Source organism: Caretta caretta, chromosome 11, assembly GCF_965140235.1.
Source record: "Caretta caretta isolate rCarCar2 chromosome 11, rCarCar1.hap1, whole genome shotgun sequence".
Classification (NCBI taxonomy): domain Eukaryota; kingdom Metazoa; phylum Chordata; order Testudines; family Cheloniidae; genus Caretta; species Caretta caretta.
In genome coordinates this window covers 8,042,554-8,068,395 of record NC_134216.1, presented here as the reverse complement: position 1 = coordinate 8,068,395, position 25,842 = coordinate 8,042,554, and the positions used below count along the sequence as shown (strand labels likewise).

The following is a 25,842-nucleotide window of genomic DNA, read 5'->3' as shown; positions in this document are numbered from 1 at the left end:
CTCTGGCTTGGCGGTAGGACACTGGCGACAAGCGAGGTCCCTCCAACTCGTGCTTCAGACCATCCGGTGGAGAGCGGGTCCGCTGCTCTACCTCGGCATTTACCTTTCTGCCACGTAACCACCTCCGCCGGAAAACTGGGAAAATGTAGAAGGCGGGGTGATAGAGTGGCTCCAGAAATGGACGGGACTACTCCAATGTCTCTCCCTCCGAGGAAGAGCGCTGGTGCTTAATCAACTAGTCCAGTCCATGCTCTGGTACCGGCTCAACACCCTGGTCCCGGCCCCGGGTTTCCTGACCAACCTCCGGACATCAATTCTGGGGTTCTTTTGGTCAGGAATGCACTGGGCCCCTGTAGGGGTTCTTCAGGCTCTGTCCTCCTTCTTTCAGGGGTAGATGAAGTGTCTACACACTCAGGTCCGTGTCTTCTGCCTCCAGGCCCTACAGAGACTCTTCTATGGTGCAGGCAGTTTGGCGTGGAGCACACTGGCGCACGCCATCCTGTGCCGCATCCGAGGGCTTCGATATGACCGGCAGCTCTTTTATCTGTCCGGGAGGTTTTCCGCGAGACCCCTCGGGGCTGCCCGTCTTCTACCAGGACCTCCTCCGGACTTGGAAACTGTTTTTAATGACCAGGTCCGTGGCGGCCATCGAGGGGGTAGATCTCCTCGCGGAGCTCCTGATACACAACCCCCAGCTCCGTGTGAAGGTGGTGGAGTCCTGCTCGGTGCGCCAGAGCTTGATCCTGGCAGAAGTCATGAGAGTCGGAGACCTCCTGGACTACGACTGGGGAGACTGGCTGGATCCCTTGACGCTCGCCCGGCGCATGGGGCTCTCCAGACCTCGCACCCCCGGCGCGTACTTCAGGAGGCGAAGGCCGCTTTGCCGCCCGCTGCTCGAACTTACGTCAACCTGGTCCTGCTCGAGGGCTCGCCCCGCCCACCCTCTACCCCAGGCCCGCCGGACCTTTTAATTGGACCCCTGCCCCGCAGACCCAATCAACCCCTTCACCCCTTCATTGTGAGCCGGCTGCATGAACTGCAGCCAGTACGCTTCCAAACCACGCCAAGGAAACATCTATACACGCTCGTGCTTCATGCCCTCACCCTAGTGTCCCGCCCCAACACAAAGTGGTGAGCCCTTCTGCCATCTTTGGAGGGTGAGCAGCCCCGGCGGGCCAGACTATATTCCACCTTGGTTCCGAGGCCCGTCGGGGACATCAGTTGGCAGCTCCTTCATGGAGCTGTGAGCACGGGCACGTACTTGGCACGGTTCACCCCCGTCCCAGATACTTGTCCCTTTTGTGGTGTGAGGGAAACCCTGGCACACGTATATTTGGAGTGTGCCAGGCTGCAGCCCCAGTTCCAGCTCCTCATAAATCTCCTATTACATTTTTGGTTGCATTTTTCCCCTCACCTTTTTATTTATGCACTCCCCATCCGTGGCCTCACAAAGTCATGGGATCTCCTAATTAACCTCCTCCTGGCCCTGGCTAAAACGGCCATCTATAAAACCAGAGAGAGGAGGTTGGCTGATGGAGTTTCCTGTGACTGTGGGGCTGTTTTCCGATCCTCAGTCCGTTCATGTATCCGGACATGTATGGAGTTCCTCTGGGCGGCGTCCACCGACTCCCTTGATGCTTTTGAGGAGCGGTGGGCACTGTCTGAGGTTCTCTGCTCGGTGTCCCCATCCGGGTTCCTTTGTCTGACCCTTTGATTGGGGGAGAGAGTAAGGGACCCCAACCCCAGCCATTGCTGCTGCGGACACCACCACCTTAGAGGGGTCCTTTCACACGTGGGTGCACGTGCCCCCCCCCACCCGGATTGTCCACCCAACAGCCTGCCCCTCTTGTTGGGTGCTTTCAGAGGAGGGAATTGTTGGTGACACTCGGGCGTGGCGCCAGGTAACTCGGAAGGGTGGAAGACCACGAGAGTCGAGGAAGCCCCCCGCTCTGAGCCCAGGCAAGCTTGAACACTTCCCTCCCCTGAAGCTAATGAGAAAACAATTGTGATTGGTTGCTGTGTTACACATTGCATATGCTGCTGTTTTTACTTTGTAAGTGTGTTATGCAAATAAAAAACATCTTTTGCTTAAAAAAAAAATTACTCTCTTGTAGCCATCTGGCCCAACCCTCTCGCACTAGGCAGCGTGTGGAGAGCCTCTGGTCAAAGGATTCCATTTTGTTTTTAAAGACTTGTTTGTAGTGAAGCTTCAATACTGTAGAGATGTGCAGGGAAAGTGAAGACAAAAAATATTCTGAATAGATCAAACAAAAGCCTATTCATGTTTAATTGGGTTATTTGTAGTGTGTTTTGGAACCAGATGCGTTTACTTAGGGGCATGATCCTTCCACTGAAGACAATGGCAGCAGGATGATCCGCCCCCAAAGGGTTACCCTTTGATCATGCTCACTTCATTTACTGCAGAAGAAACCACTAACACATGCTCATTGTCTGCTTGCTGTGCGGAAACAATCCATCTGAACCATGATGGCATAGAACCATTTAGGCGGTTATGGAGCCTAACCCACTTCTGCTGCCATAAAACTCTTCAAGCTGTGTCTGTCTGTTCACAACAGGAGTCTATTTTAAGTGTCCAGGCACTTTATGGTAGAGAAAAATTGGGCTTTTGTAAATTTTAATTAGAGTAAAGCATTCTTTTAAGAAGAAGCAGGGGAGAAAAAGAGTGGGCAACCATTTTTGCTCCTAAGATTGGCAGCCTCTGAAAGAGGAGAGGTCTTTGTTTAGTTCCATCACTGGCACAGCACAGACAGCTGACACGTCAGTTTCTCCCACACTTCCAAGCTAATAATATCATAGAATATCAGGGTTGGAAGGGACCTCAGGAGGTCATCTAGTCCAACCCCCTGCTCAAAGCAGGACCAATCCCCAATTTTTGCCCCAGATCCCTAAATGGCCCCCTCAAGGATTGAACTCACAACCCTGGGTTTAGCAGGCCAATGCTGAAACCGCTGAGCTATCCCTCCTCCCTAATCTAGAAGAATTGCTGTACCCAATCTAACAAGGAAAGTCAGAACAGAGACTCATCAGAAAGCGGGACCCTTGAGTCAAGGCAACCAGCGGACCAGACAGCATGCCAACCAGCTGACATACCAGAGATCATGACACCTTGGAAATCTCCTGGAGCTTGTGTATACCACAAATCCCTTCCTCCATCTCGGGTAAACTAACGATGGAAGACATCTCTGACATCATCTTCCTCCTGCAGAAATGCAGCCTGTGACACTGCTTCCCATATTTTTCATCGTAATATAAGGATATGATTATGTCATAATCATAATGTATTTTACGCAAGTCAGGTCATGTGAGGTGTCATTGGAAAGGTTATGATTTATCGAATATGATTATCCTATTTGTATGCATGTATCATTTTTGTATCTAAAGTTAGGAATATTTACTATACGTCTGTACTACAAAAGTGTTTGCACCTGGGGAATGCCCAGCAGACAGAATGCAATCAGTCTAGCTATCTGGGAACAAGTCAATGGACCATTACGGAAAACAATAGGTCTTTGAAGATGCAAATCTCCCACCTTCCCGAGAAGCTTTCCTGGGATGCTACAAACAGCCTCTGACTCATGACTGCTTTGACACTGCAGGATCATGTGATCAAGTCACCTGGTACTGGACTCCATAATAGAATACCAGTATTTTTCCGGTGCGGGGGGACCACACTGGAAAACAAAGGATTCCTGCCATATGTAAAACCTATTTAAGGCACGGGAGTCACATAATCAGGGTCATTCTTCACTGAATCCCCACCCAGGATGACTGCTGTGAACATCTAAGAAACAAAGACAAAGGTGGGTGGGAGAAGGACTGAGCCCATGCTGGAAAAGGTGTCTGGCCTGTGAAAGAAATACCTGGAGTTTTAAGCTGCAAGCAAGAGCAGCTTGCCTTCAAGAATCTTTGCAATCTGCCTAAAACAACATTTAGGGTGAGAAATTATTACTTGTAACCAGTTTCTTTAGTATCTTAAGCTTGTATTGTGTTTTTGTTTTATTTGCTGGGTAATCTGCTTCGATGTTTGTTAACCCTTATAATCACTTAAAATCTATCTTTTGTAGTTAATAAACTTTTTTTCTTTCCAAAAACCAGTTTGTTGAATTCATAACTGGGGGGGGGGGCAAAAAGCTGTGCCTATCTTCCTCCACTTAGAAGGAGGAGGTGAATTTCAATATTGCTGTATAGTTCTCTGTGCAGCACAAGACAATACCATTTTGGGTTTACACTCCAGAGGGAATGTGCACTTGAGTGCTGGGCAATTCCCAAACTGAAGCTTTCCCATGCAGAGCTGGTTTCAGTGTCTGTGTCCTTCCTGTAGCTGGGTCTGTCCCTACCTGTGTTTGTGCTGGATGAAGCTTGAGAGGGCTTGGCTCAGCAGGACAATGCAAGGGAGCCCAGGCTGGTGGAACAGGCAGGTTCTGTGGTACGCCAGTACATCTGGTGAGACCCTGGAGGGGGGTAACCTGTCACAGTGGGACAGCACCGAGGGTGCCTTTTCTGCAGCCTGCTCTTTAGAGTGGGTTAAGTATCTGCTTCTGAAGTTCAACTATAATTCAACCCTTACTTCTTCTCACCGTGCCCTGTCCCATCCCTCCAGAGTGGGATGCAAGGAGCAGTGACTGTGTGTGGCTGGACAGGAAGAAGGGTGGTAAAGTTGCCATGCCAACTTCCACCTTTTCATATTCTCTGTATGGATATATATCTTCTTACTATATGTTCCATTCAATGTATCTGATGAAGTGGGCTGTAGCCCATGAAAGCTTATGCTCAAATAAATTTGTTAGTCTCTAAGGTGCCAGAAGTACTCCTGTTCTTTTTGCACATAGGGCTTGATCATCAGAGATGCAGAGAACCAGCAATTCTCATTGACTTCAGCTGTGTGGGCTCAATGCTTCCAAACACCAGGCCTGTGTTCTAGCTATCCCGTCGAGGAGAGAATACCTGGAGTCTCTCTTCTTTTACACTGAAATCTGACCACTCGAAAGCTGTGCCACTGTACCGATGGATGCAGGTCCCAGGTGTCCTGCACACAATTGGAAGTTACATCTCACTGCCCCAGGAGCATAGAGAGTCAGAATGACCACAAGCAGCACAAGGATGGGCAAGGGAGACTAGAGGCGGAGGAGGGTAAGCATGTATCGTTTTACACACCTCTGTTAATGCCTTTAAAATCATCTATGTTAAATCTGAGAGTTTGGAATGAGGGTGTAGAAGGGTGCCTGGAGGGGAGATTCTTGAGAGAAAATGAAGCTGTATGGTGAATGGAGTCAGAGAGGGTAGTCTAGGAATAGGGGGTGCCTCAGCAGAGATAGTAATACCTTAAATTGCATTTAAATACATTGGGCCAAACCCTCAGCTTCTATAAACCAGTCGCTTCACTGAAGATAAAACTTACCATAGGCGGTGCCCCCACAGCCGCCAAACAGCTGATGGGGGGGATGCCCCTGCCAAACAGCTGTTTGGTGGCTAGGAGAGGGGCTTGGGGGAGAGCGAAGAGCGGGGGGGCCTCGGGCAAGGGGCAGAGTGGGAGGAGATGGCGCGAGGACAGGGCCTCGGGGCAGAGTAGGGGCAGGAAGAGGAAGAGTGAAGGTGGGGCCTTGGGGAAAGGGGCAGGGTGGGGCCAGGGCCGCGGGGCCGAGCACCTCCAGGAAAAGGAAAAGTCGGCACCTGTGAAACTTACAGTTTTTTTTCTTTATTATTAAAAGGAAGGCAGTGTCGTCTAGTGGATTGCGCACTGGCCTACGACTCAGGAAATGTGGATTCTCTGCCCGGCTTAGCCAGTGAGCAGAGAACTGGGTGACCTTGGACAGACACTTTAATCTGCCTATGCCTCAGTTTCCCCAGTGGTAAAATGGGGATAAGGACACTTGCTGCCTTCGTAGAGCACTTTGTGATCTATGGATGAAAAGTACTGTATAAGAGCGAGGCAATTAACTGTTTCTACAGTGTTGCTTCCTACGGCAGCTTTGACTGTCTCTGCTGCTGTTGCCTCCTTTCTCAGCCCCTGGGTCTTTAAGCCTATTCCAAGCATATCTGACCTATCGCTTGACCTCTGAAAAAGTTCTTTGTACTTTCAGACAATATCTTACATTCCTTCACAGTCTCTGGCTCCCTTAAAAACCATCATTCTTTAATTAATTCACAAACGACATGACTGAAGAATCCAGATAACATCGCTGGATGTTTACAGGAACAACAGTTTCCACCAGTAGCTTATTATTCGTAAGCGGCTGAGCCCTAGCACCTCTGTGCAAAGCGTGAGGTGTCCAGCAAGGGGGATGCCTCTGTGGCTCAGAGCTGAAGTCAGGAGCGAGAGAGCCTCCCGCCTCCGCCCCAGACCAGACCTCTGCAGCCTGTGGGCCAAGCACCAGGAGAGCAGCACCCGGGCCTGTGCCAATATGCTTTGCTCACAGCTTCTCTCAGCCACATTCAGACTGTCAGTTAAACAAGCAAACAAAGCGAACCAGGCTCATGTCAGGAAGTAGGTAGGGCGGCTGCCCAGCGCTTTGTTAGACTTTGGCTTAGGTCTGCTCTTAAAGCTGCCTTGCCTTAATTTCTTCTTCAGTAGGAAGGGGAAGAGGTTGCCCCTTTTAGTCACCCTCCCCAGGCAGCCTCTGCCACTCGTGAGCCCAGGTGTGTACAGTATTCTCCCTTCTCAGTGGTAGCTTCTCCAGATATGTGTGTGTGTGGAAAATTCCTCTTCTCTGTTTCAGGCTGTTAACCCATTCTCTGCCTATCATGCTGCTGGGTTATAGCACACACCTCTACAAGACCCCAGGGCTCCCCACTGTGGGAGCCAGAGAGGGACCTCATGAGTGACCCCAATGCCCTGTCACCAACGTCTGTGAGTTTTGAGGTCACTCTTGTTTGATGTCTAGGTCCTAGGCCTTGCTAATGATGGCATCTGCCCAACACCAGAGCATCTGAGCTTACTGGCGTCTCCCAACACTCCTGTGAGCCAGAGAGCTCCCTTTTACAGCTGGGGGAAACTGAGGTACAGGGTGGTTAAGGGACTTCTCTAAGATCAAACCAAAAGCCCATCCCAGAAATTCTAATGGCTGGCTCCAGTTCTGTGCTTGCTTTAAGCATAAATCTCTCTCTCTCTGGAGAGATTTTTTTAAATCCCTCCTCCCACCAGTAGCTTGCCCCCATTTCTTCCCTCCAGGACACTGCAGATGGATTTCTGAACCTTAGCCCATCATTCGCAACAGCTGTAAATTTGGGACAATGTACAGTATCAGCTGTGCAGGCCCCATTGCTAAAGCTAGAGTTATGGCTTCACTCAGATCTGCCGATAGGCTTCAGTGTGATGAATGCCTTAGTGGCTGGAGCCCCTATATAAGAATTACCTGCTGTTGTAGAGGCCCCCATACTTTCTGGCCCTTATCTCCCTTCTGAAAGCAGAGACCACTTAATCACAACTCTATATACATGGAGAGTAAAACCCTTTGATTTACCTATATCCCTGTTCTCAGCTTGATCAGCTTTTGTGGTAGGACTAACCCTATGAATTATCTACAGGATATATAGAATTGCAACTGCGTATTAAAAATGGTTCTTTGGTGACTCTTGGTAAATTATTTTCTCTGCAACTCTTTTAAAGGATCCTAGAGATCTGTTGGCTCATCTAGGCTCAGATTTTTAAAGGTATTTAGCTTCCACCACTATCCTTGGAAGTCTAATAGAAGTCTAATAATTCACAGTCTAATAGACCCTGGGTAACATTTTCAAAAGCACCTCAGTGACTTAGGATCCTAAGTCCCATTTTCAAAAGGGATTTAGGGCCATATTTTAAAAGATGCAGATAGGCACTTAGTGGGATTTTCAGAAGAGCCTAGGTACCTAACTCCCTTTGATTTCAAAAGGACTTGGGTACCTAGATACCATTTAAAAATCTGGCCCTTGGTGTGGTTTTTGGGCCTTAGACTCGTAAGTCACTTAGATGCCTTAAAATCTTTTGCCCCTAATCATTAGGGATTTTTTCAGTGCTTGGGTGTATACACTAACTGCAACAGCATCATTAGGATTATCTAACTTTTGTGAACTCCAGTGAGAGGTTCCTTTATTTTTTACACGGGGAAAACCACATAAATGCAATGGTAAGGTTGCACAGTTAAGTACTTGAAAGTCTGGAAATGTGAAAGTTAAGGCTGAACATAAGTCTGCCCCTTCCAGGGTTGTCAACCAGCAAGAAAAGAAATTAACACACATGAATTGTCCCACAGGTGGGCTAAAGCTCTCCTCATTCAAAGGGCTTCTGTTAAGCTGTGCCCCTAACTAAGCTCACAGCCTAATATGGAGAAATAGACCCTGGATCAGCATCAGGTGTTCCCTTCTGTCAGGGAGGGGCTGTCAGGCAGCAGTCATCCAAGGCATTTTTGCCTTCAGGCAGCCCTCGCTCTAAGAGCCAAGGCCTCTCCTCTTTGGTCTGCCACCAACTGTGCTGTGTTTTCCTCTTTAACCTCCTCCCTCCAGGTCTGACATCTCTCACAGGTGTGGCTGGGCAGGGGTCACTGAGCCCACAACAGCTCATTAACTGGTGTTGCCCGGGTGTGGGGTTTGTACATCCCATCACACAAACTCACATTGAAGACAACAGAAGGAAGCTAGGGCCTGATTTCCTACTGTCTGGCCCATTGTGTAGTTATATACACCTGTGGGGGGAGAGAGGGTATAAGGCCCAGATCCTGGAATATAGGAGCCTAAATACTGTTGTTTGAGGATCTAGGCCTAAAATACTACCAGGTCAGAATGCTAGCATTTTACACTTGCTTTTCACAGGTGTAATGGAGTGACAAGGGGCAAAGTGGAAGCTCTTACTGTGGTCTTGCAGGCTGTGCCTTTAAGGGCTGAGCTTCCCAGACTGAGAATATGGGCAGGATACTGTGAAGCTCTTGTTATGATCAGCCAGTTGGAACCAGACACAGAATAAAGCAGTTCTCTAGCAAGCACATTCAATACTGTGTGATCAGTGAACTTACCTCTATTTCGACCTTGATTCTTCCAATTAGCTCTCATAGGCAGACCCTGTACCCACACAGAACCACAGTGTTGTCAGTGTGGCTTTGTGTGGCTGCAGGGATCTGCTAGTAACGAGCTAGTTGTGGGATCAGGACCTAAATCTTTACTGAGGCCAGCTCCCTTTGACAGTGCTATCTGAGTGTTTTACAACATTATAAAGAGTCAACAGATCATCTTGACCTAGATTCTTAGCAGCTTTGTTAAGGCAAAGCAGGATTTTTTTAAGCAAAGCAAAAGCACTGGTCTCAAATGAGGGCTGTGCCCAAGCCAAGTTTCAGTTGCCAGCTGTTCTTACTGTATCCCCGTTCAAAAAAAGTGTGGAAAGAATTTTTTTAAGTTGGAAAATTAGTTTCTTCTCCATCGTCAGTTGCTCAAAAAGCAACCGATGGGATTATAAAGAAGATCCACTTTAAAAGCTGTCCTCTCCCAACACTATACAGGAGTGTCACCCAAGTCTTTCCATTATAGCTGCCTGTTTTCACATGCCCGTAACTTAAAAACAAAAATTCAGCCCCCAAAGATAAACATCTTGGAAAGGGGGCGGGCGGAGGGAATGCATGTGTCTGTGTGTTAGAGAGAGAGAGAGAGAAAAAACAAGGGGTTCCAAAGCAAAGTCTTTTGTAGCCTTTTAGGGGGGCTTAAAAACATGTATGGCCCTACCTAATCACATGATATTTGTCTAATTGGAAGAGCCTACATGCTAAAGCTGATGAGATTTGGTGGAGGAGTACAGCTGCCCTGGCTTAGAGGCAGGTGTGCATGTTTAATGGGGATAGGGTGAGGGTCTATAGGAGATGCAAAGCAGAGAAATAAATACTAAATATATAGAACCTGATTCTCTGTTACTTGGTCTTTGTGCGTGGAGCAGGGACAGAAGTGGTAGGACTTAAGGTGGCTTTGTGAGCTCTGTATTCTGGGGCTGTGCAAGGGCCTGTCTGGTCACCAATGTAAGTTAGAGCAGCCTCTGGGCTGCTCTAACTTATGCTTTGCTTCCCATGTCCTCTTATGTGTCCTGGGAAGCAGAGAACAGCTGTAGAGCCGTGCACTCCAGCGATTTCCCTGACACATCTCAATCCCTCCCCTACACCTGATACCAGGATCAGGGCCAGGATAGTGTCCTTATGCCATTTCTACACCAGGTGGTGCCTCTCCCCAGGGGGCATTCTGAAGGGGACCGTTTTCACCCACTTTAAGGCCCTTTTATGCTGCCTTGAAAGGACCTTATTGTCCTTTCAGCTCCACCGAGTGAAAGAGAAAGCAATGATGCTATCAAAAGAAGGGGATGAAACCGGTCATATAATTTAATGCTTTGGATAGTATAGCCAGTAACGTAGGTTGTTCAGGGCTTTTAGAATGATGAACTTTTGATTTAAAGACAATAAGTGCAGCTTGCCTTCTGGGTGGGCTGCTCGCCCCTGCTGATATACGGGTGAATTCCTGCTTCAAGCTTCACAAGCGTCTCCTCAACTAATTGAGTTAATGGGCCTACCATATGTAACCAGGACCTGAAACACACAATAACAACCAGCTGCCAAGTCAAATTTTCTAATGAAAATAGATCCAGTCGTAAAAAATTTTTCATGCATAAATCCTCATTGTGAACGTGACTTACCCAGCACGTCACCAGTAGTTCTGTGCCTATCTTCTGCATGTAACGTTCATTAATATACAGCTACTATGTAATTAGCATGACAACCCCCCGGTCATTTTAGCCTTGGAAGAAATGGATTTTGAAAAAACCAAACATCATCATCATCATCACAGTTTTTAAATTATGCAACGAGGATGATCAGGAATTCTAACCAGCCAGACACCAAATGGAAACTTTTAGTCAAATTAATAGCAAATGACATGCCTTATTAATGGTGGTTGTAGAAATGTTGAAATGTGGCATTGTTCAGATGCCACCCATCATTCTTACATGGTTTCAAAAGCACCTGCTGAAGAGAGAGGTCCAGTGAAGGAGGAATTAAAGTGAAAATAAATGTACATAGCGAGTGGCCAATATTCTTTTGGTTAATCTAATAGTGAAAAACAATAGAACTAACAAGAGCTTTGAATATTGCTGATTGCCCCCTGCATTCAAATGGTGGCATAATTCTCCACAGACTTGTCATGGTGGTTGCACCTGTTTCACTTAAGGTGATTTTAAATCAATTCAGTTAAGCTGGTGCAAAAGGCTGCATGTGGATACGCTGATTTCAGTTTAAACCAGGCTTATTGCAGTTTAGTTCAACCTGAATAGGAAGAGGTTTAAGTTGAACCAAAATAAGGCTCTCTCAAACCAAAATAAGGGTAGCAGCCTGACTTGGAGCAGAGACCTGCAGCAACTTGGCTGGGGAGCCAGGCTTTCTTGTCAATTTCACGGCGCCACTGGAAATTGACAAGACAGCCAATCTAAGGAATGCAGTGTCTACACAGACACTGCGTCACCCTTACTACACCGACATAAGCCCTATACCTCTTGTGGAGGTGAACTTATTATGTCAGCGTAGTAAGGCACTCACATAGGAGGGACAAGGCTGTAGTGAGTACACTAACATAATTAAGTCAATGTAAGCTGTTTTACCTCGACCTAACTGTGTAGTGTACACCAGGCCTTAATTTCAGTTTAATTTTGCATCTTTCTTCTATTTTTTGACAGGTATCCTCAGATAGCCATTTATTGTGATGTTTCTTCCTGAATCCCAGCAGCTCTTCACAAGTTTTAGTGAAAGAATTTAGATGTATACAGCAGGAATAAGGAAGATGTCAGAACAGACCACACACTAGTGGGTAGCTTAATAGAGAATAAAAATAAGCACAAAGAAGAGATATGAACAACAGAGATATCCAGGTCATAACATCACCAAGTTAAAACAGAGGGCAACATAACAAGAGTTTAGAATCACAGAATCATAGGACTGGAAGGGACCTCGAGAAGTCATCTAGTCCAGTCCCCTGCATTCATGGCAGGACTAAGTATTATCTAGACCATCTAGATAAGGGGTTTGTCTAACCTGCTCTTCAAAATCCCCAATGATGGAGATTCCACAACCTCCCTAGGCAATTTATTCCAATGCTTAACCACTCTGACAGTTAGGAAGTTTTTCCTAATGTCCAACCTAACCCTCCCTTGCTGCAATTTGAGCCCACTGCCTCTTGTCCTATCCTCAGAGGTTAAGAAGAACAATTTTTCTCCCTCCTCCTTGTAACAACCTTTTATGTACTTGAAAACTGTTAACATGTCCCCTCTCAGTCTTCTCTTTTCCAGACTAAATAAACTCCTTTTTTTCAATCTTCCCTTATAGGTCATGTTTTCTAGACCTTTAATAATTTTTGTTGCTCTTCTCTGGACCTTCTCCAATTGTCCACATCCTTCCTGAAATGTGGTGCCCAAAACTGGACACAATACTCCAGCTGAGACCTAATCAGTGCAGAGTAGAGCAGAAAAATTCTTCTCATGTGTTGCTTATAATTCTCCTGCTAATACATCCCAGAATGATGTTTGCTTTTTTTGCATCATTGTTACACTGTTGACTCATATTTAGCTTGTGATCCACTCTGTCTCCCAGATTCCTTTCTGCAGTACTCCTTCCTAGGCAGTCATTTCCCATTTTGCATGTGTGCAACTGATTGTTCCTTCCTAAGTGGACACTTTGCATTTGTCCTTATTGAATTTCATGCTATTTACTTCAGACCAACAGATACCAAGTGCTTGAAAATGAAGATGATGGAACAGTAGAAGGCAAATGGAAATGGGTAAAGGAGAACAGCAATCTAGCAATTAATAAATGCCTCATGAGAAATGCTACATTTTAGTTAAGGGTATTTTTAGTGAAAGTCATGGGCAGGTCACGGGCAGTAAATAAAAATTTATGGTCTGTGACCTGTCCATGACTTGTACTATATATCCCTGACTATCTCTTGGGGTGAGGGACAGCCTGGGGGGCTGGGGGCACTGCAAGTGCTCTGTGGGGGGGAGGGCAGCCTAGGAGGGGTGGGTGGCAGCCCACGGCCTGGGACCCCCGCTGGTGCTGGGAGATCGGGGGGTTGGCGGGGTTGGCAGACTCCCTACCGAGCTCTGCACCTCCCTGGAAGCAGTGACATTCCTCAGCTCCTAGGCGGAGGTGTGGCCACACAGCTCTGCGGGCTGCCTCTTCCCTGAGCACCGGATCTGCAGCTCCCATTGACTGGGAACCGTGACCAATGGGAGTTCTGGGCGGGGTGCCTGCAGGTGGAGGCAGTATGCAGAGCTTCCTGGCCACGCCTCCCCCTAGGAGCCAAGGGATCTTGCCGCTTCCTGGGAGCCCCCCTGAGGTAAGCGCTGCCCAGAGGCATCACCCCCTCCTGTTCCCCAACCCCCTGCCCTAAGCCTCCCACCCAAACTCCTGCTGCTGCTTGGGGAGGTGGGGTGGTGGCCCGAGACTGCCCCAGCAGCAGCTGGTGCGGCTGGCCCAGGGGCCACCCAAGCTGCTCAGGCGACCCCCGGGTCAGCCACACTGGCTGCTGCAGAAGTCATGGAGGTCATGGAAAGTCATGGAATCTGTGACCTCTGACAAACTCTCAGCCTTACTCATGAGTGCCCTAAAAGGATAATTGTTTTCCATACCACTGACATAGGGTTTTCTATCATGTCAGAAATGAGCTTCCCATTCCCATGAAAAATGGCCTCTTGCATAAGGCAGTTGCCTGCCAGTCACAGTGGGGTTTCCAATTAGATAGAATTGCCTAATTCTAACACTCCTTGCACTGCTGTTTCAGGCCTTCAGCTGAAAGATGGGAAAATATTGCTTCAGTGTTAAACTTTACACTGTGTACTCACCACCCAGTGTGTGAACTCCCTTCAATCACCAATTCTGCTGAGCCCTTCTAAAACCCATACATATGATAAGACCAGATCCAAAGCCTGCTGAAGTCAATGGAAACACTCCCTTTGACCACAATCAGCTTTGTATAAGGCCCTCAATAGAGTACAACTTTATTTTGCAGAACGTTTTTCATGCAAACACTGTTCCAAAATACTTTAATGTCAAATAATGTTTAAAATGAGATTTGCAGATGATTTCAGATGTTTAAAAGGGAGCTGCAGAGTGGATGAGGTAGAAAAACAAAGGCAGGTGAAGGCTTTCATGTCAACCATGATGGAACAGCTGGGAACGGCTGACTGGAGTATATGGGTAGGAGAGAGGGTGGGGAAAGCAGTTACCTATGCTTTCAAAAGAAAAACAATCTTTCCTAGTGACAGGCTGTCATGTGCAGTGTGATTCTTGTACCTGTAAGCTCAGACTGTATATGTACAAGATGGTGTGGAATATGTTAGCCTACAGCATTCCTGCACCTGCGGGCAAAGGTTGCTCACAGCAGGTACCTGAGTCCTCTGCAAATAAAAAGATCACCATTAAAAAGAATGAATGCATCTCTGTTTGGTCTTTCATGGGAAAAATGCAACCACAGTTATCAATGACCCACCAGTATAACTCACTACGGCAGGACATTATTGTTGTAATTTATTATTTCTATAGTGTTAGCACTGGGGCCCCAGTCAAGGGCCAGGATCCCATTATGCTAGTGGCTGTGCAAACACACAACAAAAAGATGGCCCTTGAAGCACATAGTTTAGTAAGATTCAAAAGCGTAGACAAATAGGAATAGCATTTTCATTCAAAATAAGTAAATTCACATTTACAAATTTGATTAATTCACATGTATAAGGGCATACATTTATCACCAGCTGAAGCCAGGAATAAATACTCACTTATGTTTGTTACTGTGCATCAGCTAGATCAGTGGTGGGCAACGTGCGGCCAGCCCATCAGGGTAATCGGATTGCGGGCGGCGAGACATTTTGCGGACATTGACCATCCGCAGGCACCGCCCCCTGCAGCTCCCAGTGGCCGCAGTTCTCTGTTCCCTGCCAATGGGAGCTGTGGGGAGCGGCGGCCAGCAGGTCCCTGTGGCCCCTTCGCCTGCAGGGGCTGCTTCCCACCGCTCCCATTGGCTGGGAATGGCAAACCGTGGCCACTGGGAGCTGCGGGGGGCGATGCCTGAGGACGGTCAATGTCAGCAAAATGTCTTGCGGCCCGCAGGTTGCCATCCACTGAGCTAGATGCTTGAGAAGGGTATTATGCCTTACTCTAAATTGCTGAATACAGGTCATCGTTGGATGAGACGATCATAGTAATGGTGGACTTTTGGGGTCTTCCTAATATTGCGTGTCCTTTTCAGTGAATATATGAGCTGGTCCAAAAAAGTCATCAGTACTGTTATTGCCTGGAAAAGTGGGTTAGTGATTAAATGAACATTTTTGTGGAAAGCGTTTTCTTGCATCAGAAGTTTTTGATTTTTTTGGGTCAGAAAGCCCAGCCCTCCCAAACTGAATATTTTCTGCCAAAACCCAAAGTTTATCTTGTTGGGTTTTTGAGCAAAAGTATTGAGTTTGTGTGTTTTGGCTTTTTGATTAAAAGTTAACTTTTTCCTCAGGGAAAATGTTTCTTTTCTGTCCCGCTCTAGTGAATAAACAAAGAAGAAGTTAGGAATAATGTAAGTGCAAGAATACAGCATCCCAGTTACCCAGAACAGACAATGCCAGTCAGGCGAGACTGAGACCTCCTTTGAAATGAGCAGGAAAAGCATCTGTTCTGCTGAGGGGCATAAGGCTCTCCGTGGCAAGAGACTTTAATAATACCATTATTATTCAGGCAATTATCACCTGCTGGCATGATCTAACACCAGCACCGCCCTTATCTGCCATGGAAATGGATTACTGTAACATACACAGTCACAAGATCGTTTCGGGGGCTGCAATTTACTAATGTCCCCAGCAGTGCCACTGTAGGTTGCATTTAACCTCAAGCCACTAGCATGTGCAATCGCATAAAAAGCGCTCACAGGCACATTTGTTCTTTAAAAAATACGTACACCCTACTGGAAAGTCCCTCAGTGTACATGATACTGTATGTCCTTGTGCATAATTTCAGAGTGCAGAGTAGAATTCGTTCTTATGAGGCTTCTAATATGCTATTAAGTCGGGTCTGAGCCTGCAAACTCTAGGGTTGTGTGTATAAATTGTGCATTATGGATTATGTTTTTAATGACATATCCTAAGCCTTTTAAGCACAAGCGAGTGTACATTTAACTGTTTGTGTGTGTATGATGGTTTTATGAAGGTAGAGCAGTAGCCCCCAAACTTTTGAGAGTTGCCCCCTTTCCCTACCCGTCTGTGACTCCTGCCCCCCCCCCCCCCCAGGGCTGGGAGTGGGGCCGAAGCTCTGGGATGGGGGGGGGGGGGTGAGATGCAGAGTGTAACTCCCACTGCTGCCCTGCCACAATCCAGGGGGATACATTTCATTAGTCTGTTCAGAGAGGAGCAAGGCTATTTAGGTCACCAATGCATGCTTGGTGCCTCACAAAAAGAAGTCATTATGGAATATGTTTTAATTAACACAGTGCACCAGCTCTTAATGATATTCCATCTGGATATCTGCTAAAAGCACAGTAGCTACAGTTTTAGATAAGCACTTAACTGAATAAAACTCTGATTTGAGCTCGACTTTTACAGTATGTCTTACTTAGGGTTCTCCTACCAGCATCTGATTCAATCAAATATGGGCCATCCCTACACTAGAGTAAGTGAAGGCCTGATCCAAAGTCTATAAGTTCCCACTGACATTACTGGGCTTTGCATCAGGCCCCTGAAGAATAAAAAAAAAATCTGTACTTTCATTATTTGTACTTGATCTAACCTATATTTAAGGGAATCTTGTTTTACTTGGAGCCTTATGAGGAATGGGTGGTGTTTGGTTAGAACTTTCTTTCCATCTGTATGTGAATGGTCATTATAAACTATTTTCTTTGTGTCCCCCTTTTTTGCATTCTACTTCTGTTTTTATTTCTGCATAAAATTCTTTGTTTTAATACTCACCTCTGTTTGTTTGCTTCCCCTCATAAATTATACATGAAAAAAACCATTTTCTAATCAGCCACGCTGTGGATTCAGGTCAGAATGGGAATCTCGGGCATTTTTAAAAGCTACTTTACGCCGCTCTCCTTGAGTATAAATACACAGATCCTGCAAAGCTTTAAGTTACTAATGAAGAGCCGGACCTGAAAAACGGAACATTTTTTGATTCAAATGACAAAAATCAGGCCATTCCATGAAAGTTTCAAATCAACTGAAGCTTATTTAGTTTACATACAATTTTTTTTCTTGACAGAAAATGGTTGCCATTTGTTCAATTGTCTTCAGCCAGGACCCTTGCTGTGAACTCACTCAGGTATCAAGGGAGCTTAAAGAGCCCTTCCACTCCCCTGCACTTTCTACTGGCATCATGGGTTGCTCTGTGTATGAGCAGCTGCTGCTGGGCCCTTCCTCCCATCCTATGCAAGGGCAGATAGGCAATGGGAAGAGCCATGGCTGGAGTAAACCTGCCTCCCTGTGATTCTCTACTGCTGCAGGCCCCATAGAGGCTATAGCTGTGACAAGCACAACTTAGGGCAGTCCTAAGGCTGCTCTAGCTTGTCTTTTGGCTTCCAGCAGCAGCAAAATCAGGGAGGTACACATAGCCCCCCCCCTGTCCTTGCACCAACCCTAGAACTGGCACAGGGATAAATCTGGTACAGGCGGAGGTGCACTTTGAGAGGCAAAGAAAGAGTAAACATTATTTAAGTGCCGGATCTTGAAAATCTTGTGCCCCCAACCCTGGAAGTCTTGTTGAAGTTTAGAAAAGTTTTGTCTTGCAGGCACAGGCCGTATTTTAGGCTATTTGATCATTTGTTTGTGTTGCCCTAGGACAACATTGCCCAAAGTTTTGTCGTCATTTTAAAAATAATGTTATTCTCTCAGGAATAAGCCCCTTAGAAACTTGAAACAAACTCAGCTGTTTTGTCTTCCAAATTGTTTAGCTTGCATGGGTGGTGCATGCTAATTTGTTATTGTAAGGTTGCTCCTCAGGGCTGGGAATTCTGAGGCGGATATTTTTGAAATGGAAGAAGTACTATTGAAACATTTGTTCTGGGGGACAAAACAAATAAAATATTTGATCTTTACATTTTTTTAAAAAAGTGGATCAGATTTTGGGTCTTCCAAGCTGGTGTTCCTTTAAGTATTTATTTTATATCCCCACAAGGTACTGAATGGCTGACAAACGAACTAGAAAACAAAGGTACACAGCAAAAGAAGAAAAAAAAAACAACTATAAAACTAAGAAATACGCAACTTCTAGGAACAGATGTACTTCCAGGTGTTTAAAGTATTTACAGGAGGACGAACAGACCTGAGATAGCTGGTCTCTATCCTGGCTCTCGGTGACTTGCTGTGTGAGTTTAACCAAGTCACGAAACCAAAATTTTCAAACATGTCTCCTTATTTTAGGTGCCCACTTTGAGACACTTAGGCATGCTTTTCAGGGGTGCTGAGTGCACTCAGTCCCTTTGACTTCAACTGGTTTTCTCTGGAACATTTTGAATGGACAGCCCAAAACCTTTCTGTGCCTCATTTCCATTTCCCCAGTCTCGGAAATAAGGCTTTCAACACTTACCCACCTTCACAGGGGAGTTGTAAGGATTGTTTGGAAAGTGCTTTGAGATCCTTGGATTGAAGACTATCAGTGCAAACTATTATCAAAGCTTGGACAATTTCCCAGACGCCAGTTGGCTGCAGGACTAAAGATTACAAACCAGGGTGAAAAAAAAATCTGTGCTGCTCAGACTCCAAAGCCGCACACCTCCCCCTTGTTGCCTCCATACTGACAGTCAAGTCTCACAGACGAGTAGGGCTGGAAGAGACCTCAGGAGGTCATCTAGTCCAACCCCCTGCCCAAAACAGGACCAATCCCCAACTAAATCATCCCAGCCAGGGCTTTGTCAAGCCGGGCCTTAAAAACCTCTGAGGATGGAGATTCCCCCACCTCCCTAGGGAACCCATTCCAGTGCTTCACCACCCTCCTCATGAAATAGTTTTTCCTAATATCCCACCGAGACCTCCCACACTGCAACTTGAGACCACCGCTCCTTGTTCTGTCATCTGTCACCACATCTTGTAAACAACACATCTTTACAACTCACAGGCTTTTGTGAGATCTTCTTTCATTTCCTGGCTTCACTCCGTTTAGCCTCCCTCCCGCCACTCCCCAATGAATCATAATATAGGTCTTTCTCTGCCTTGGTTTCAGGGTCCATTTTCTCTTTGTCCCCTCTCTTCTTCCTCCCCATTAGCACGGTCTCCTGACACTGTGTTCTCTATTTCCCCCTTTGTCAGGGGTTGGCTGGGAGCCCCGGGCCAGCAGTATGGCTAATGGTGATACTCAGGGGATTAATGCCTACTGGCAAGGATTCAAAAAGGCTGCTTTGCCTAGCGGTAATATTGGGGGAAGAGTTGCCTAGAGGCCAGAGCGGGGAGGGAAGGGGAACCCGGGCCCGCCCTACTCCACTGGGTTCCAGCCCAGGGCCCTTCAAAAACAGGGTCCCCTAACACAGGATTCAAGTCCCAATACCCCCAAGTCTGTTCCCTGGGGCTCTTCCTACCCTCGTCCCACTCCCTTCTGCAGCTTCTCCAGGTCGGCTATGGGCACCCTCTCACATCCCTTCTGCTTCATCTCTGGCAGCTCCTCTGCTGGCAAGAGCCAAAAATTGCTCGTTAACCCTTGCTTTACCAGTGCAGGGTTGATGTACCCTGTCACACCCTCACATTTCCTATCTCCCCCCCAACATCTCTCTTTCCCCATAACACATTTCTCTTTTCTGATTTATCCCATTTCCATCTCTTCTCCCCTCCACCTACCCAACAACCGCCTCATAAATATGCCGGCAGACACTGGGCTTGGGGCTCTTACCAGACATCTGTGAACCAGAGCACAAAACCTACTGGCCAAAATCTAATGTGGGTAATGGTAGACTCCAGCACGACACAGCGGGGGCAAAACGTGGGAATAAAATCCTGTAGGACGGTCAATACAAAAACTGGCTTAAGCTCTTAGGAGGTTGCGAAACCAATATTCCCAGAAGCAGGAAGCTCACTGAAAAGGGAAGTTCAGTCCTTAACTCACACCATTGTGCTTTGTTCACCTGCCACAATGGTGTAAGCAGAGACTGGTGGATCAGCCTTCACTTTGAATTACCTGCTTTTCCTTGGTTTGCATGTCAAGCACTGTTATTCAAACCACAGGCTTTACAATGAAATGCACAGAAAGGAACGTGTTGCACCTTAAGCACGTGCCAAGACTTTTCAGTGGGTTCCCAGAGCTAGGACACCAGCAGTAGCAGAGCAGTGAGCTGTGAAGGCACTCGGGCCACTGAGATGCACCGCTTTGCTTTGGCATTCCTAGGCAGGCTTCTTGAAGTCAATCGGGAGCTGCACTGGATGCATATTAATGATCTCTATGTCCAGCACTGGCCCAAGATCCAGCTTTTAACTGGAGTGGGTTTTCTGAGGCTGTATTTGCAGAAGAGGTGGACCAAAACCAGAACCAGGTAACCTTCCCTCAAGTTCAAGCTTTGAGGTCTGGAGAGAGTAGGTTGCAAACCAGCTTTGGGTTTGGTTTTGCAGGACAAAATCCCAACTAACAAAAAACCTCCTCCTGCTTTTGCCCATCATTTCTTATTGAAATATACAAAGCAATGCAAAACCAGAAGACAGGTTTCAGAAGAGTTTTTTCTGAACCCTTCCTCATTCTCTTCCCAGAGGTGTGGGTTCAAACAGGCTCTTTGACCAGAGAATTCAGGGTAGGCAGTGCCTGCCCTGCTTTTCAGTGGTCTGTACAAACCTCAGAGTGGAAAGCAAGGACAGGACTGGAAGGCACTCAACCCAGAGAAAGGAGTAACACGCGAGTCAAATCAGCCCCTCCATAGCTCAATCAGACCAACAAGAGTTTGCAAAACTAAAACCCAACCTTGGTTTTGCTTGTCTCTGCATGTCAATTCTGGACATATGTCATCACCTAAGGCCTCAGCAGTCTAGTATAACTCCACGTGACTATGTGAACAAAGGTATCACTATCGTGTTCATCCAGCTCAAAGCTATTTCATAGCACTGTTGGTGTGAGAGCCTAACCCACTGGTGAACATGGGTTACATGTCTCCCCTATGCCTGATCCACGCAGGACAGGAGTCTGTTACAGCACCAGCTGGAGAGCCTTGGTTCTTTAGCTCAGACCACAGCAGCTCATGCTTTAGCTCTGCAAGTCCCCAGTTCAATTCCTGGGGAATTGACCAAGACGATGGCAGTCATGTCAGCTCTGGGACCACATGGCCAGGATGTGCATGTGTATCCCCTGCATTCTTTGCAAGCAAGGGTTTTGTAGAGCCAGGGGGTGAATGTAGTCTCCAGATTCAATGGGTGCACTGTGCTAGGGAAGGGATGGGGGGTTAATTAGGGTATGAGGATTGGAGAGGGTCCAACCCTGTGGGGTTACTACCCTCCCTGCAGGAAATGGGGGGAGGCCCGACCCTGGATGCAACTGCAGGCCAATCCTAGTCCTGCCTCCCACAGATCTCCAGCCTTGTTGCTGGCTGGAGCAGTATCCTCAACCCCACTCCTCTCTCTGGGCTCTTGGCCTGACAAGTTGCCTCATGTCTGGCAGCGATGGGGGGATTCTGGGCCTTGCTGGGGCAGGCAAGTTGCTTTCTCTGCACTATTGATAGCGGGTGCCAAACCTGAGTGGCATTGAGACCCTATGTGTCAGGTTGCAACCTCACCCATTGCAGGGCAAAACCTGAGTGGCATGGCGTGTTCTGTGGGTGCAATTCAACCCCCGCAAAAGCTGCCTCTGTGTACTGCTCTCCTTGTGACCCACTGCTCCACCCTGAATATGCATATGAGCGATGAAAAGCAAAATTAGTCCATAAATTGTACCCATGAAAGTCTAACAAGCTTAGAGCAAGAGGAAAACTACAGGAACCCCCTTCTTCAGAGTCTAATGATTGTTTAGCCATGCAGCATGGAGATCATTCAGTCTCCAAGCAACTGAGCACAGTTTGCCATGACCCAAATATCCACCCTTGGTTGAAGTCAATAGCATTCCACAGGACGCAAGGGAGGCAAAAGCCAGACCAACAGCTCTGCAAAATTTGCAAGGAAATGATTAAGCACGGAGTGGGCAACCTAAAATATTATCTTTGGATGTTTCTTTTCCACCATAAGAGGCTAGTCAAATTATGTGTGTCTAAAATGCTCAGTGCCTATGCCTGATTACAAAATGCAAGTACAGCTGTAGGTTTAATTATTCAGCCACAATGAATTATGACAGATTAAAGAACAGAGCACATCCTGCAGTGGGTTCGTGTTAAATAAGAAGAGGTGATCCATACTAGCTAGCTTTTAATTTCTAATCTAGCCCTTCGGTCTTTGCCATTGTTGTTCAAAGTTTCCCATCTAGAGGCATGAACACTGTACATCCACATGTACCCAAAATGTCATGCAACATAACCGCTGTTTGCTTTGAAACTGATATTATTCCTCTGTGGTCATGCCTGCAATGAAAACTGTAACTGACTCACCTTCTGCAGTACCTGGCCATCCTGTTTTTCTTGTTCATGGACTCAACTCCGGGGATGCAGTCTGAGGGGTGGTTATAAATCTGCTGCTCACATGATGAGAGGAAACAAATCCAAAGTGGCTCCGTTAGAGATGGAGGCAGAGAAGAGATTAATTTTGACTTTCTCCTCCCCCTGACACTTGCCTTCTCCTTCTCTTCCTCGAATGCATGAGGGACAGAAATAAATAATATCTAGTTCTTATATATCACTTTTCATCTGGAGCTCTAAGAAATTCACTACCATTATCCCCATTTACCGGGGGGCGGGGGGAACTGAGGCACAGAGAGAGGAAATGACTAGAGCCCTGTAAACATGCAGCTGTCCACTTTATATCCACAGACCATGTTTGTGGATCGTGAATCAGATGTGGATACAAATTTTGTAGCCGAGAGGGCTCCAGAAATGACTCTCTCAAGGGCACCCAGCATATAATAGAGGTCTCCTAAGTGACCCCTCCCGCCCCCGGACACGCTGCCTCCATGTAGCCGGCCCCCGCACCTTTCTGAGTTTACTAGGACTCAGAGTAACGGCCGTGTTAGTCTGTATTCGCAAAAAGAAAAGGAGTACTTGTGGCACCTTAGAGACTAACCAATTTATTTGAGCATAAGCTTTCGTGAGCTACAGCATCCGATGAAGTGAGCTGTAGCTCACGAAAGCTTACGCTCAAATAAATTGGTTAGTCTCTAGGTGCCACAAGTACTCCTTTTCTTTTTACTAGGACTGGTTGACAGGTTTTTTTGCTGGATATTTGGGGGGATGAAATATGTTTTTTTGGACTAAACAGAAGTTTTTCTTAAGGTTTCTGGTTGTGTCAATTTTTTACTGAAAAACTCCAAAATAGGCTCTCTAGTTTTCAATAAAAGGAAAAATTCTGCAATTTAAAAAAAAAAAATGGAATCCCCCCCCCATGGGAAATAAAATACAAACCCTGACCAGCTCTAGCATTTATATTGGTGTTAACCTGGAGTGGTGATCTATTGATGTGAAGGGAGTTAAATTGGTGCAAGGTGAGAAGCAGAAACGTGAAGTAGGAATGGTCCGATTTTGAGGGCATTTTATCTAATTTTTTTCTCACACCTTTTCAGAGAGGAAAAACTACTTACATCTATGTCAGGAACCCAGGCCCAGATCTTTAAAGGCATTTAGGCACCTAACTCCCAGTGAAATAATTTCAGTGGGAGTTAGGCACCTTAATACTTTTGAGGCTTTGGGCCCAAGTGCTTACAGTATCCCCACTTAAGAAGCAGCACAGTGCTGTGAGGCTGTTAGTGTCTCCATGTGTTTCAGTGAATGTTAGGACCCTGGTCTTGCCAAGGAGTCTGTGTGGGTCTAGCCCTTTGCAGACATGAGGCCTGGGGGTGTGTGGAGTACATTGCTCACACAGTTTTTCTTTTAATTCAAAATTACTCAGGTGAATTGAGTACCCCGATCAGAGCATGGTGCACTCTACCCCCAGGGCAGGGACATGACTGCACAAGTTGTGACGTTGCAAGCTTCCATTACGCCGTCTTAGCAACGTGCCTGGACCAGGACCTGGACCTGGACCTAGACTGGCCCCTTCTAATATTGAGACAGCAGCTGATCTCCCTTATTCAATCCATCCTTGGCTTCTCTGCTCATTCTTTCAAGACTCACTCTGATGATCAGCTTTGAGGTATGAGCATCTGTTGACTACAGCCTAGATAGAGACCAGCAAACTCATTTTCACATGAACTACTGAATCCTCAGCAAATGGCAGCTTCTTTCGGCCACTATGAAACACATAAGCATGAGTGACACGTGTTCTCCAGGGGGTGGTCCACAGGGAGAAGAAGATACTCACTAGTACTTGTTCAGGGAGTCCTTTTCAAGTTTATGTGGCAGCAATCTGTGCTTTTACAAGCCACGTTTCCAGACCCAGCTCCCCAGGAGTACGTGTGTGACATGTAGTTGTGGGTGTAGCACATGGATTCTTTATAACAACAGACCTGAGCTGCATCTGAAGTGGTGAACAAAACCCATTACACCTCCACTCTGAGCAACCCAGTGACTTAAAAAATCAAACAAAAAAACCAAAACAAAAACAACCAACCACTTCACAACTCATGGCTTATTAGTAAGGTTAAGATTTTGTCATAGTTATTTTTAGGAAAAGTCAGGGACAGGTCACAGGCTTCCATGAATTTTTGTTTATTGCCTGTGACCTATCCCTGACTTTTACTAAAATAACTGTGACAAAATGGGCCTGAGGGGGAGATGAGGCCCGAGCCCTGCTGCAGGAAGAGAAACGGGGACGGGGGCAGCGCCTGCCGTTGCTGTGGCTGACGGCTCCGAGTTTCCACTGTTGTGTCTCGGAGCTCCGGGTCCTCCCGCCAACCATGTCGACTGAGAGCTGTGGGGGCCTCTGCCAGTTCCAGCCCTGCTGGCCTGGAGCTGAAGCGGAAAATGTCACGGAGGTCTCGCAGTCATGGAATCTGTGATCTCTGAGACATCATCTTATCCTTACTTATTAGGCCTGGTCTACACTGACACCAATGTCTAGGGTACGTGTAGCTACACGGCAGGCTGCGTCCACACTGTGGTGTGTAGCTACATGTGGCAGTGAAAGGCTCTGTCAGGGAGGAGGCAATGGGGAAAGGCTCCCACTGCCTCCCCTCTACCAGAGAGAGACTCTCCCCACTGCTGGAGCCTTTTCCTGTAGCAGAGAAGGTTCCAGCAGCGACGAGACAATAGGACACTACACTGCTAAAAACAGGAGTGGAGACAGGGAGGCACTGCTTGGGCATGTATAGAACTGGGTTGGGTACCTACCCTAAAGTTCTGGAGTATCTTTACTCACCTAACTGGTGCCCCACTGTCTACACTGCTATTTATACCGCTGAAAGGGTGTGTGCAGTGTATGTACTGTACACATCACCATAATTGTAGACATAGCCTTAGACATGTGACTCGTACTGGGAATCACTTTTATTTAGAAATAATTTGATTAATAATTTGAATAATAGTTTGTGCTGTGTCCTTCTTCTCCATTTTTTACTACTCTTGTACTTAATTAGGAGTTCATCTGTTCCTGCTTATTTCCCACCTTACAATTTTCCATATTATTAGTTGTTTGCTGAAGAAATGATCAGGACATCTCAAAATCAGTGGACTATAATTTCACATATACAATGAACAGTCGCACCAGCTGTAATTTAAGATTCAGATATCTTCCAGGAAGTATTCCCAGAAGTTTGGATTAAAATAAAATCAATAACAAATTCCCCTAGAAACATTACATAAAAACCAGATTATTTCTAAAGAAGA

General features: G+C 46.6%; 1 protein-coding gene across 1 annotated transcript in view; it reads right to left on the bottom strand.

The window, feature by feature from the left end:
- The window catches only part of TMEM177 (transmembrane protein 177), a 119,329-nt gene extending 96,693 nt beyond the window's left edge, over window positions 1-22,636 (bottom strand). Inside the window, exon 1 of the transcript XR_012664323.1 lies at window positions 22,519-22,636. The gene's annotated coding sequence lies outside the window, so the exon portion shown is untranslated. The remainder of the gene's footprint in view (window positions 1-22,518) is intronic.
- Window positions 22,637-25,842: the final 3,206 nt, after the last annotated feature.